Raw genomic sequence first — 12,298 nt, forward strand, 5'->3', positions numbered from 1 at the left:
GTTAATCTCCTGGTTGTCCCCACCGTGCTTTGGTGGGGAGAGTTTGTAGAGTAACAGCTGGATTTGCCCTGGATGAAACTAAATCAAGATGCATACCAAGAGGGCTCCAGCCTCATGGGTGTTCAGTACTGGGCATCAGATTAACTTTTTTTTTTTGGAAAATAACCCAACTTGGAGGGCTTATGTGTTTGTGGAGGGTGAATGTCAACTCCTTACCTTCAACTGTTTCAGTCTCCAGATCTGATCCTTTCATGCTTCACTGCTTGCTAGGGCAGACAAAGCCTACACAACTTGCTCAAGGCCATAGAGAACATCAAGGGCAGCGTGAAGATAAAGCTCAGCCCTCCTGAGCTGCTTCTTACCTCTTCAAGACATGTAGCACAATGAAGCGTGCAGTTATAACCTACTGCATCCAAACATCTTGGGCTACATATAGCCTCATATCAGGAGGCACATCTGACCTGCCACTAGCTGCAGTCAGACAAGATGCCCCCATCACATGGACCTGTCCCTCTCATCTTTCTTTCTCACAGAAAAGTGCTTTTATTTCCATCAATGAGCTCCACAGTGACCTGGGACTATTCCACCCACTGGCTTCTGACAAACCAACTTAGTCATGGATGATGATACAACTTGACTAATAATAGGTCAGCAGTGCAAATACTGTGAGGCCAGAAATAATATAGCATGGTGATGACAGTTTCTTCGTGCTGAAAGGATAAGTGGGCAGTATTACTTTTCAGATGAGATTTATTGACCGTAAACTGAAGGTGAAGGTGCAAGTCATTCCATCAGTAGACTTTTTTCCACTGTTTAACAAGTGATTGTTTGCTCTGCTGTGTAGGTGGTTTACAGTTAGCTGAATCATATTGCCTTGGTATTTTATAGAATATCAGCATTTCTATGCCTCGGTCCCAGCTGAAGGGCCAATACCATTGCCAAGTTGCTTTAAGTTTTATTTGTATAATCTCTGGTTTAAATTTAAGGATGAGCAGTGGGAAGGTACAATATTACCTTCTAGCAAGGCCAACATATTTTATTTTCATGTTCTAGTCAGAAAAGAATGGTATTTTAAAAAATGCCTTTCTGTAAATACCTTAGCACATACCTTCTTATTTGTTATACAGCCAAATTTTGAGGAGATTAAGAACTAGATTTAAAAAAGCATTGACATACCTAACTATCACAGGTAGCTAATCAGTCTTGACTCTTATGACAATCTCACTAGGCATCTGCAGATCTTCAGAAATCTGGCCATGTGGAAAATGGTTTCAGATCCACAGAGCCTATCAAATATTTTTTTTGCCCCCCCCAAGAGTTTCTTTTTCGGTAAATAAAAAAAATAAGGCCGATGTGTTATAGAGGGTCTAATGCATTGTAGAAGAATCAAACAAAAAGAAAACAGGGGGTGGGGAGAAAGAGACAGACAGACAAAGAGGCTCAATCATTAATGAAATTCTCTGGTCAAAACTAATGGCAATGCTCCATTGACTTCAGGAAAGCAAATTCAGGCCATGAACCGCAACTGGAAGAGAATAAAAGCATATTGTCTGGACAGGACATATGTGCAGTGTAAGTTCAGAGATGGATGCTACTCAGTTATTTTAGCATGTTGCATTTATGAGCCAGACCCAGGGCTGCAATTACTTGAGCACAAATTAAGTTTCATATAACATTTACTAGCTGCAGAACAGAGCAGTGCTTGTTTACATCTACACGGTGGCTTACACGATATTCCAAAGAAAAGCCAAAGAGCGAGGCAGGTACTGAAGAGCCATAGAGGGCAGGGAGGAAGAAGACTTGTGTATGCAATTAGAATTGCAAAGGAAATTAAATAAGCGGAATATAATTGCCAGGTTGGTGTTTAGCCTGTAAACAGGCTATAATATGCCTGCTTTTACAAACTCCTGCTCAGAAAATCTGATATAAACTCTTTAACATACTGCAAATAATTACATTCTTGGATTTCCTTTAATCTCACATGTGTGGGACTTAAAACCTTGAGTGAGGCACCTGTGGTTTGAAGCTGATTTGTTGAACTCACCTGTATCTGATAGTCCCTGACACAGCGTTGTAAATTAGTCATGGCTAATTTGGTTATAGTTATGTTTTCTCTGTTTTTTGTTGGGTTTTTTTGTTGTTGTTATGACATCCTCCCTCTCAGAATGAGCATTATCCTCACTACTTTTACCTCATCTGTGTTTACTTTTCCAAATGTTCATGATCAGGAGCCAAAGTGAAGGAAACAGGCCTTTATAACTCCCTTTTTTCCTGTCAAATCAAGACTGCAGCCTCCCTCCCAGTCTGGGGATTTGTCAGTAGAATAAGATCTATTTTTTCAGAGTCCTCTTTTTGAGTGAAGTCCTCAAATTCCAGTTAAATGGAGCAGAACAGGGTGATTTAGAGTTTTGCATTTAAAGCTTACACCAGTATCCTTAAAAAAAACCAACTTTGATATCAGAGTGAATTCAGTTCAACAGCCTTTTTAAGAGGATTCAGTTACAAACCCTTGCTGTCCCTCTGGTAAGATTCACTGAGAAAGGGGGATTACAGATAGAATTGAGTTGCTTCAGTGACAGTTTCCTCTGTCAAGACATTGATGGTCTTTATTTACATGCAGTTTATGTGGTTTCCTGTATTGTTCTATTTATTATATTTTATTATATTTTTATTATATTCTATTTTTGGAAAAGGTGTCTGTATTTTATATATTTTTTTAAAATATTATTTTAATAAAAAGATGCAAGTTAACTGAGACTAATAGAATGACTTTGAAGATGAGATTTGTTTCATTTGGGCTTCATCAATAAGTCATCCTGAACCATGATCTTGATGTGCTTTCTGTGAATGGGGTGAAAAAAATATTCATTTAACTCTGCTTTTTTATACATAACAGAAAAATAATAGGATTTAAACTTCCTAACCTGCTGTTAGTAGTTCCTGCTGGTAGATCCACACAGATGGATCCCATGAGGCCCTCAGAGGTTCTTCACACAGAGGTCTCCCTGGGTGCAGCTTCTGACAGACTGTGAGGTCTAATTGGCTTTTTCTGTCAGAACCAGCACGTGATAGCACCTCTCATTCATATACTGGAATCTGTGGTCTATAAATAACTTGTTATCTGATTTACATACAGGTAGCTACCAAACACTCTTATCTGAGCAGTTGCACTGATATTATCTGGCAGCCACTCAACCACTTAGATCTAAACCCACTGGGCTGAAATTACTTTAATCAGATGAAAAAGGGAAAAGCAAACCCATAAACCACCAGCTCTCCCTAGCTCCTCGGTTTTTCTGCCTACGTTGTTCTTCCATTTTGGTCAGTTCTCAGCTGAGCATGTTCAGCTTCTGTGCCCAGTCACTCCCCAGTCTGCATTTTCCAACTTCCAGCTTCGTAAGATAATACTGAAAAATCTTCTCCTCCAGATTTGCTTCATTGCTTATAGACACTTCCTCTACTGATAGCACCTGCTTTTGCTTAGCCTCTGAGGGGCACGGTGAGATGACAGAAAACAGCTTTTTTTTTTTCCTACGTAATTCTGTAGTTTCCCCATTATCTCTGTTAGATTAAACCTCGTTTTCCCTTTTACAGTGGCTTTTCAACAAATGGTTATGAAAGCCCATCAGCGTAAAGCTGTACTGGCTTTTCTGCTGCTGAATTCAGTGGTGAAATTCCTGTTGATGCAAACAACTGGATCCAGCCCTGCATAAATAAAGTGGCTCTTGCCTACTGGAGACAGAGAAGCACAAATTTATCTATGGCAATACCAGCTGTGCTCACCCTGTCTCCCCCCACCAGGACAGGCCCCAGGAGGGCTCAGTGCTTTAGGGTGCCCTGGACCTGGCACTGGGGTGGGGTTCAGATGTCAAAATCCAGGCAGTTAGCAACAGACTAGATGTCCCCCTTGTTCTCCATCCTCTTCCAGAAGAGTGTGGGCCTCCTGGAAGTCCCCTGTTATATCCCAAGGAGCACACAGATGTCTTGGACACTCTGAGATGTCTAAAGTGGCATTAGAAGCCATTGAATCCCACCCATCAGGTCCTTGCTGACAGTGGTATTTCTGACTGAATGTCCACCTTCACAACATGTGGTCTTGGAGCCACATGGAAGGGAGCAGGACAAATTCAAACAAGACTCTTCTGCTTACCAGTCTGCCTGGGGTCATTGGGGCAGGACTGAGTGGGCTAGCTAAAGGCCACAGGGGGCCAATGCACAGGGACCAGTATGTTGGGGAGGAGCCTCTGCAGCTGGGCACCACAAATGACCAGCTGACCACATGCCCTGGAGACCCCACAGAATCACCTTGGTTGGAAAAGCCCTTGAAGATCCTCCAGTCCAACCATTAACCTCACACTGACTGTTCTCAACTCCACCAGATCCCTAAGCACTATGTCTTAGAGACTGCTCCTTACAGATTAACAGTCCTGTCTTTCTTTTACTTTAGACAGTCGTGTTTCAGGTAGACCTGCACCTCCATCAGTAGGTGTTTTCAGACCAAAGCAAGGTGGCTATTCCCAGGGAGCCACTGTTTCCTTAGAAGGTGGCTTGATAACATTTCTGGTCTCCCAGGCTACTGCTGCCTCTTTTCCCTCCCAGCTGGCTCTGCAGCTTGGTAGACCTTTGCTCCCCACCCACTCACCAGGAGAAAACTACCTCTCTCACCCCAAAAGCTGGAATTTATGTCATGTTAAAGGCTTCTGTCAGTTCAAGGAAAGAAGGACGCAGGGACCAAGAGCTGCAGGCAGGAGAACAGTGCTACAGGGTATTAAGCCTTTAGACTGGCTCTGCAAGATCAAACCCCCCCAGCTCAGGATATCCCACTGCAGACTGCAGGAGCCAACAAAAGCCACCCCGTTAGCACGTGTTGATGAGCACTCCTCAGCAACACGGGTTGCAGAGCTGTGGTCTCTGCAGAGATCAGGACTACAGAAAATACTTTTCTTTTTGGTCTCCCCAGTTACTATCACCACCTTGCAGCCTTTCACTGTTTCTGTGAAATTTCTGGGTTATGACTTTAAAATATTTCCAAGAACTTAATGTTTTTATATAGCTAAAGATACATATTAAGATAAACTAACAAATAAAGTTTTCATGTTCTCCCTCAGAGTCTCTGCCACCCAAGGGTTCAGTACATCTTGCTTTTATTAATGAAACATCAAAACATGGATTTTTCAGGTACCCATCTATATAGTCTCCATAGACAGAAGAAATGGGTAAAACATGGTGTGAAGAGGTGAAACACTTGCCCAAGGTCTCTTTATAATGTTGGGTGCCTGACAGATCACAAACTTTTCATTAACTTCAATGGACACCAATTTAGGCTCTTAGTGTGATTGCCAGGAGATGAAATAAAAGTCAAAGTGTCCTGACCCCGGTGCAGTCATGGAGAGTAATTGGATAATATTGCTTTAAATAGCTTGGGAACCCCCCACCAGCCTTTCTCAGCTTGCAGGAACCATCCAGACCCCCACCACAGCAGCTGAGCAGATAGGAAGCCAGGTCTGGTACAATAAGCACAGCGTGGGGCCAGCGTGGTTTCCCTGTATGCCTGGTGTTGTGTAGAGAGCAAAGACACCATGAGCCCTTCCCTGTAGTACAATTGCATTGTCCTCTCCATGGGGTCACGCAGCCCCCCCTCAGCTGCTGCTGGACCCCCCCTCCCCGGCTCTGAGCAGTGCCCAGCCGTCCATCCAGCTCTGCCCATCACATCCCAGCTGGGAGATCAATCCTCTTGACTTGTATTTTTCTTCCTCCTCGCTTCAGTAGCAGCATTTTCTCCATTTCACTAGAACATAACCAACCACCATGGAAAAGAGGATGAACCAGGTAGTCCCCAGGTCATCTTGCCAACCCACTGCCTCTGTGTTTCAGAGGAGACGGGGGTCCAGAAAAAGCAGGGTGGGGGGTGAGTTTTGCTGCAGAAATATCAGAGAGGCCCTGCTGACCAAACTGCTTTTTGAACTGCTCTTTTCTCTCTGGTCTTATGGAAGGGCTCCTGAAGAGTCAGCCTCTAGACCAGGTATCAAGTAGAAAACCACCACTTGGTTGGTTCTTTGTATCCCACCTCAGCTGACCCCTTGAGCCTGTTCAGTCTTTCTGCTGCTGCCTAGTAAGCTCATCTCTAGCCCAGACACAGAGCTCTGCTTTAGCTCCTCTCTAATCCCATCTCAGTAAACTGATCATCTGCAGATCTGGGAAATCTTGTGGGTTTGGGGAAAAAAAAAAAAAAAAGGCTCATTTTGTCAATGCCCTTCAATGAGAGCAATCTTTCAGCCACCCACGCCTATCAGCTAACTATGTTTGGCCAGACATCAAAAACAAAGTCAAGCCTGAACCACTGACGATTTCAGTATAACCTTTGCCTGGGAGGAGTTCCGGAAAGCCCACGTGTTTTCAGGCTGCTTTAATGCCCGCGTCTTGGCTTGCTAACATAGATGCTTTCCTGCATCGATCTGCCCATCTCATCCACTTAACCTTCTTCACTGGGTCTCTGTCGGACACAGAGCCAGAAGCTTTACAGACACGTTGGCTTATGGGGGTAGAACATCTCATTTCTGTTTGACACAGACATTGGCAGCTGAAATACTTTTCATGTTCCCAGCTGTTCCACAGCTCAGAAACTTAGAGGGGGAGATGGAATAAGGGGTCAGGTGTGAAGCTTATTCGGGGGAGGGGTAAAAAGGAATTATAATCCTAAACGCTTATAAAGGGATCAGCAGCCAAAGGTACATGAGTTAGAACAGATTTGCCTGCATGAGATGAAGAAATGTCACCAAAATAAGTCTCGCATGTATAAATCAAGGCAAAATGAAACTCACTGTTACTAAAGAAAGTAAAGTTTACCATGACCTGTGAACTGATGGGGTCTGATAAAAAAGCAACCATGAAGTCTAGCAGCTACAAATGAGGTCTCTGGTCCGTAAGAGGGAAGTGCACCGTAAGTTGAAGGCCAGAGAGTCCATTTTTCCTTCTGTTTTGTGCAGTTGCTTTACAAAGTACTTTGTCATCTATTGGTACCCCAGATAACCTGATGTTTCCTGGTAGAGCTGGACAAATGGTCACCAGCTCAATATGTACAAATGTACAGCAATTTTTTTCACTTTGGAAGGGAAAAAAACATTCTTTTCTAATTTCTAAATACTAGACAGCTGGCCACAGTTAAAGCACCATCTAGTACTTTCTGGTTACCCTTAGTTAAACACATATTTGTAATTTTCAAAACCTAAACTGTAGTTACAGAGTTATGATGGTATCCATTACACTGGTGCTTTTTTATCATTATTACAACTCCTGCCCAAAACGTTGGCAGTATTAGGACAATTCAGCAGCATGTAATTTAACTTACCTCTCATCCAGAGCTGAGGGTGGTCCCTCTGATCAGGTCCGAGGTCACTGATGGGGCAGGTTCAGAGAAAGTTGCTCTTGCCTTTGCCAGGGTCAGACTGACTAGGAAAACCTGAAAGCATTTGTCTTTTATCAGCTCTCCCCCACCATCACTGCATGACCTGCACCAGATCTCACTCATGTGAGAACCATCAGCTAACGGCAAAACAAAAGAGCTAATCACCATCTCAGGAATGGACCTGCAAAGGTCAGGTGGTGAGAATTGCCAGGCCAAGATATTTATCACCTGTGGTGTCAGAAATGATACAACTGTTTTTCTTTCTTTTTTTTTTTTTTAATTTAAATGTGGTGAGGGAATCCTTTTCCATCAGAGCAATACCAACACCAGACTTAAGCTAGGTGTGATCATAAAATAACCATGCTTTGCCCCCATGGGATCTCAAGCACCGTGTGTACCGTTAAATCCTGCGTCGCACCTCCGCGCCGCCTGAATCCTCATGCACCGGCTGCTGACTTGCTCCTCTCGCCTCGGAGTGGAGGAACTCCTGTAGCCCAGTTGCCACTGATGAAGCAGAGGGGAGCGAGTCGTGACTCCTATCTCCTTGCTTGTCAGCGGCTCAGTGGAAGTTATGGAGTTACTAGAGCCACTAGCAGATGTGTAGATGAAGGCGTGGAGGGGCTCCATGATACACCCAGTTATCAGAGTAGCATCAAAGAGCCCAGATCCTTAATCCTCACTTTTTGTCATCAGCAAACATTATTTCAGCATGAGGTGGGCCATATCTCAATGCTGTAATCATAAAACTTCCAAGTTGTTCATAGCTGCCTACATGACATTTAGTTAATCTAGCTCAGCTATTAAGCACAGTTCCAGGGAAGAGCCTCTGTCATGCTTCTGGACCCCAGTGTCCCCAGAGAGCGACCAGCACTGGTTGCAGGAGGGGAGGGGAAGTCCCAGCTTGCTGTTGTTCAAAGTCCCAGGTCTTCTGATGGGACAAGCTGGCTCTGCCAGTTGCCTTTTAACACAGACAGACCCCAAATGTCTTCTAACACACTGAGAACCTGGTTGTAGCGTGAGTTTGTGGAGGGGCCGTGGCATTTTGTAGCACGTGAGAACACACTATCAGCAGGACGTGGGAACTAGTGCAGGGAACCTGTGTCTGCCAGTGGTTCAGACTCCGTGAGGTGGTTCCCCACACCCCTGACCCAGTGCCACTTGCTGTAATCCATTAATCTGGGCCCATGACAAGGGATTTAGCGTCAGCAGGGCTGGCAAAAGTGTCACCCAGGACTGAAGCTTGTGAAGAGCGTGGCAGGCCCCCCCAGTGGCCACGCAGGCCTAAAGGACAGATGTCAGCCAGTTCTCTCATCTGCAGCACACACACACACAGAAACCCTCAGAAAACCAGATCTGGAAGCAGAAGGGAAAAAGTATGTTTGTGTCTTGTGCTCACGTTGCTTCTCTGCATTAACCGCGGTCAGCAGGGACTTAACCTGGATCCTCTGACCCCGCGTAGGTGAAGCGTGATTGATTCACATATTCTGTTTGCCATGATGCAGGAAGCTCAGAGACCCCCTGTGTGGCCTCTCTTCCCATAGGGAGTGACAAAGTACCATCCCAAATGGGAATATTTTACAGAAGAGGGCTTTTGAGTCTTCTCTATTGCTCCACGCTTCACACTGGCTATTGCTCTTTGAAGTGATGAGCTACGTGGATTTACTTGTAAGAAATGTTTACAAGAGGGTGGCCATCAACTGTTCCACGCAGGTGCCCATCCTGGCATGATCTAGATGTAATTCAGAGCGCCACAGTAAAACATCTGGGGTATGAAAGTACGGCATGCCTCTGTCTGCAGTGAACCCAGGAGAAGTTTTCTTTCTGCAGCTCTTCAAGATCTCTCTTCTGGGTCTGGTGGACATAGAATCATAGAATCATTCAGGTTGGAAAAGACATGTTTAACTTCAATTGCTCAGTTACAAGTAAACACTCAGTGATAGAAGAAAAGAAAAAGATGTATGCGGGGAGAGAAAATAAAGAGAGGGAGAGAAAAAAAAAAAAAGATGAAACAGGATAAGGTGAAAGCAAAAAAAAAGGGCTCATTAAAGAACAGATAGCACATTCTTAGCCACAGCAGGAATGAAAAATCTTTCATCAGATCAATGATTTTGGAGACTTGGTGGGTGTACTTTATGTCTCTCTTGTCTAGTAGCAGCAATTTCCACACAGCCTCACACCTCCTGCGCTCACCGCAGGCAGCAGGGAACAAAGGCTCTCAGAAAGCAGAATTGATGTCGGGAAGGGCTTTGGCATTCCTTGCTGTTGCAGAGCGGGGGGGACCGTTCGGCGTCAGACCAGACGTGGAATTTGAGGGAGGGGTGTCCTCCACAGGCACGCAGGGCCGCCCGGGGAGCCCCGGCTGGGATGGGCAGATGCTGAGGTGCGCAGAGGGCAGGTGAGGGTGCAGGACTGCCTGTGCAGGCAGGGGTTGAAACCTCAGCCAAACTCGGGAGCCTGAGATATAAATCAGATTCTGGTCCCTCTGACTTGCTTAGGAGAAACAGTATTTCTTAACTAATGGCTAAACACATGCTGGCCAACCAGAAGTGGCTCTGGCATTTTTATCAAAACTGCGCTCGCTTCAGACTTGGTTGAGAGAGAACAATCAAGTGCTATTTTCGAGGGTGACTGACTTCACGCCCTTGGAATGAGCATCCCTAGGAGACCTCAGCTGATGTCTTTTAAAGAGCCAGCAAAAATCCCAATTTAGGGAAGAGAAGGATTTTTCTTTTTCCTTTCATAGAGAATGCCTGTTCCACAAATCAAAAGGAAAATGTTTAGTTCTGACTGGGTGTTATGCGTGCTAAAAACAGAAGCAAAGTGGCAGCCAGTGGACCCAAACTCAACCCGTGCTATAGAAAACAAATACCTTTCAAATGAGAAGACAAAATATCAGGACAGTAGGTATGCCCACAGTAGAGACAAAAATTGCAGAATGCTTTTATAAGCAGATTTTGATTTTCTCAAAAAGAAAAAAAAATAATATTAAGGAGCACATTTATTTAGTTTGATTCTATTGAATTCACAGAATCACAGAATCATTCAGATTGGAAAAGACCCTTGGGATCATCGAATCCAACCCTCAGCCCGACTCTACAAAGTTCTCCCCTACACCACATCCCCCAACAGCTCACCCAAATGACCCTTAAACACACCCAGGGATGGTGACTCCACCCCCTCCCTGGGCAGCCTATTCCAACAGCCTCATCTTGCATTCTGCTTGGAACTGCCTCAGATTCATTTTGAACCCCCACAACATTTTCACAAACAGACCAAAAATGCAAATACTTGTTTAAAAACTAAAGGCAGCAAGATCCCATTGGCTGATGAGCAGAGCACAATCTCTGTGTTCAGTGGAACAAATGGCGTATTTAAAGATCTTCTGACACTCGCTCCTGGAAGGAGTTATCTTCACAGCGATACCTACGTACCAGCTGATATAAGGCAGCCGGTGTTGAATTGGTGGCTTTATGCCACTCTTCAGAATTAGATATTAAATAATAATTGCATTCACTTCAGTTACTGGCTTGAAATATTGGCTGTCATCCACATACACTTGCTAATTCAACTACAGATCATTACAAAGAGTTACTGTATTTAATCTGGAAACCGTCTCTGTTTTAAAGGATGTAAGAACACAACTGCCTTGAGCCTGCTTCCACAGAAAGCGCAGTCCCTCACGTGTTGGGGACAGTGGTGTAACTCACTCTGCTCCAGAAGTCAGCTTGGGCCATGCTTGTCACTCCACCCTGCATTGCACGAGGCAGGAGATTTCACCAGGGCCCTGCTCGCAGCCCTGATTGATTGCATGTGTTCAGGCACAGAAGCAGTCACGAACTGGATGGGCGAAGTGGATGCTATAATATTTTTTAATGGGCCAAAATCAGGCGTAGTGTGATTTTGTGGTTGAGACAGGAATACATTAATGCTGCACGAGCTCCAAATAATGGATGTATTCACAGTGCTGACAAGCAATTTGCCATGTTGGAGTGTTCCAGTCAGTCACCAGCGGTTTCCAAGAGTTCCCATACACTATAGTTAGGACAGCTACCCTGGAAAGGCACCCAGTATTTCTCTCCAAATCACGAAATACATTTTGTCATCCCTGCACAAGCTTATCCAGCTATCACACGTGGAATGTACCGATTTGAACAGTTACGAAACTTGTTTGTTCTTCATTGCTATTGTCCTTGGCTGTCGTGCCCTCCCCCTCTAAAAGCAGTCACTATTTTGCCTTCTTTATCTGCTAATAAATTGCAGATCCATCAAGAAGTGATTTTAAAACTGAAGAAGTAGAAAGTAGATCAGTCTATCAGCAAATTGAGCTGAAAAACTCCTGGCTTGTTATTAATTTAGTTGACTAAGGGTATGGTCCCGATTACTCAGAACCATCTACGTACACTGAATGCTTACTCCAGCAAACTGTCCTAATCCCACTAGAAACAACTCCAAGGCAATTTTTCCTGCCATGAGACTTGTCCTAGAAGCAGTCCCTGTAGCACACAAGAAGTCTTCCCACCTCTGCAGGACACCTGACTTTTGGCAGAACAACCTGAGACCTGCTGCTCCTCCCGTCAGGAATCTGGCCGTCACCTGTGAGCCTTTGCTTATTCGAGTGATTTTTGTCTCTCCGTACTCCTCTAGTGTCAAATAAGACAGTTTATCCAGTAATTTGATCCCACGTAGTATCTGTAATTGTGTGTTATTGCTACTCATTCTTTTAATGGTGTGTGATTGTTTTTCCAGGGCACATGGTATCACTCTGTGTGTGACTGAGCAGATGACTCTTAAAAAGCAGCGTAATGAACGCTCAGCAGTCTATACTTCTTCTTGTCGTTTTCTTCTAAATGCAAGATTTGCTTGTGATTCTGTTTCCCCACAATTTCCCCACAA

This window comes from Strix uralensis, chromosome 5, assembly GCF_047716275.1.
Source record: "Strix uralensis isolate ZFMK-TIS-50842 chromosome 5, bStrUra1, whole genome shotgun sequence".
NCBI lineage: Eukaryota > Metazoa > Chordata > Aves > Strigiformes > Strigidae > Strix > Strix uralensis.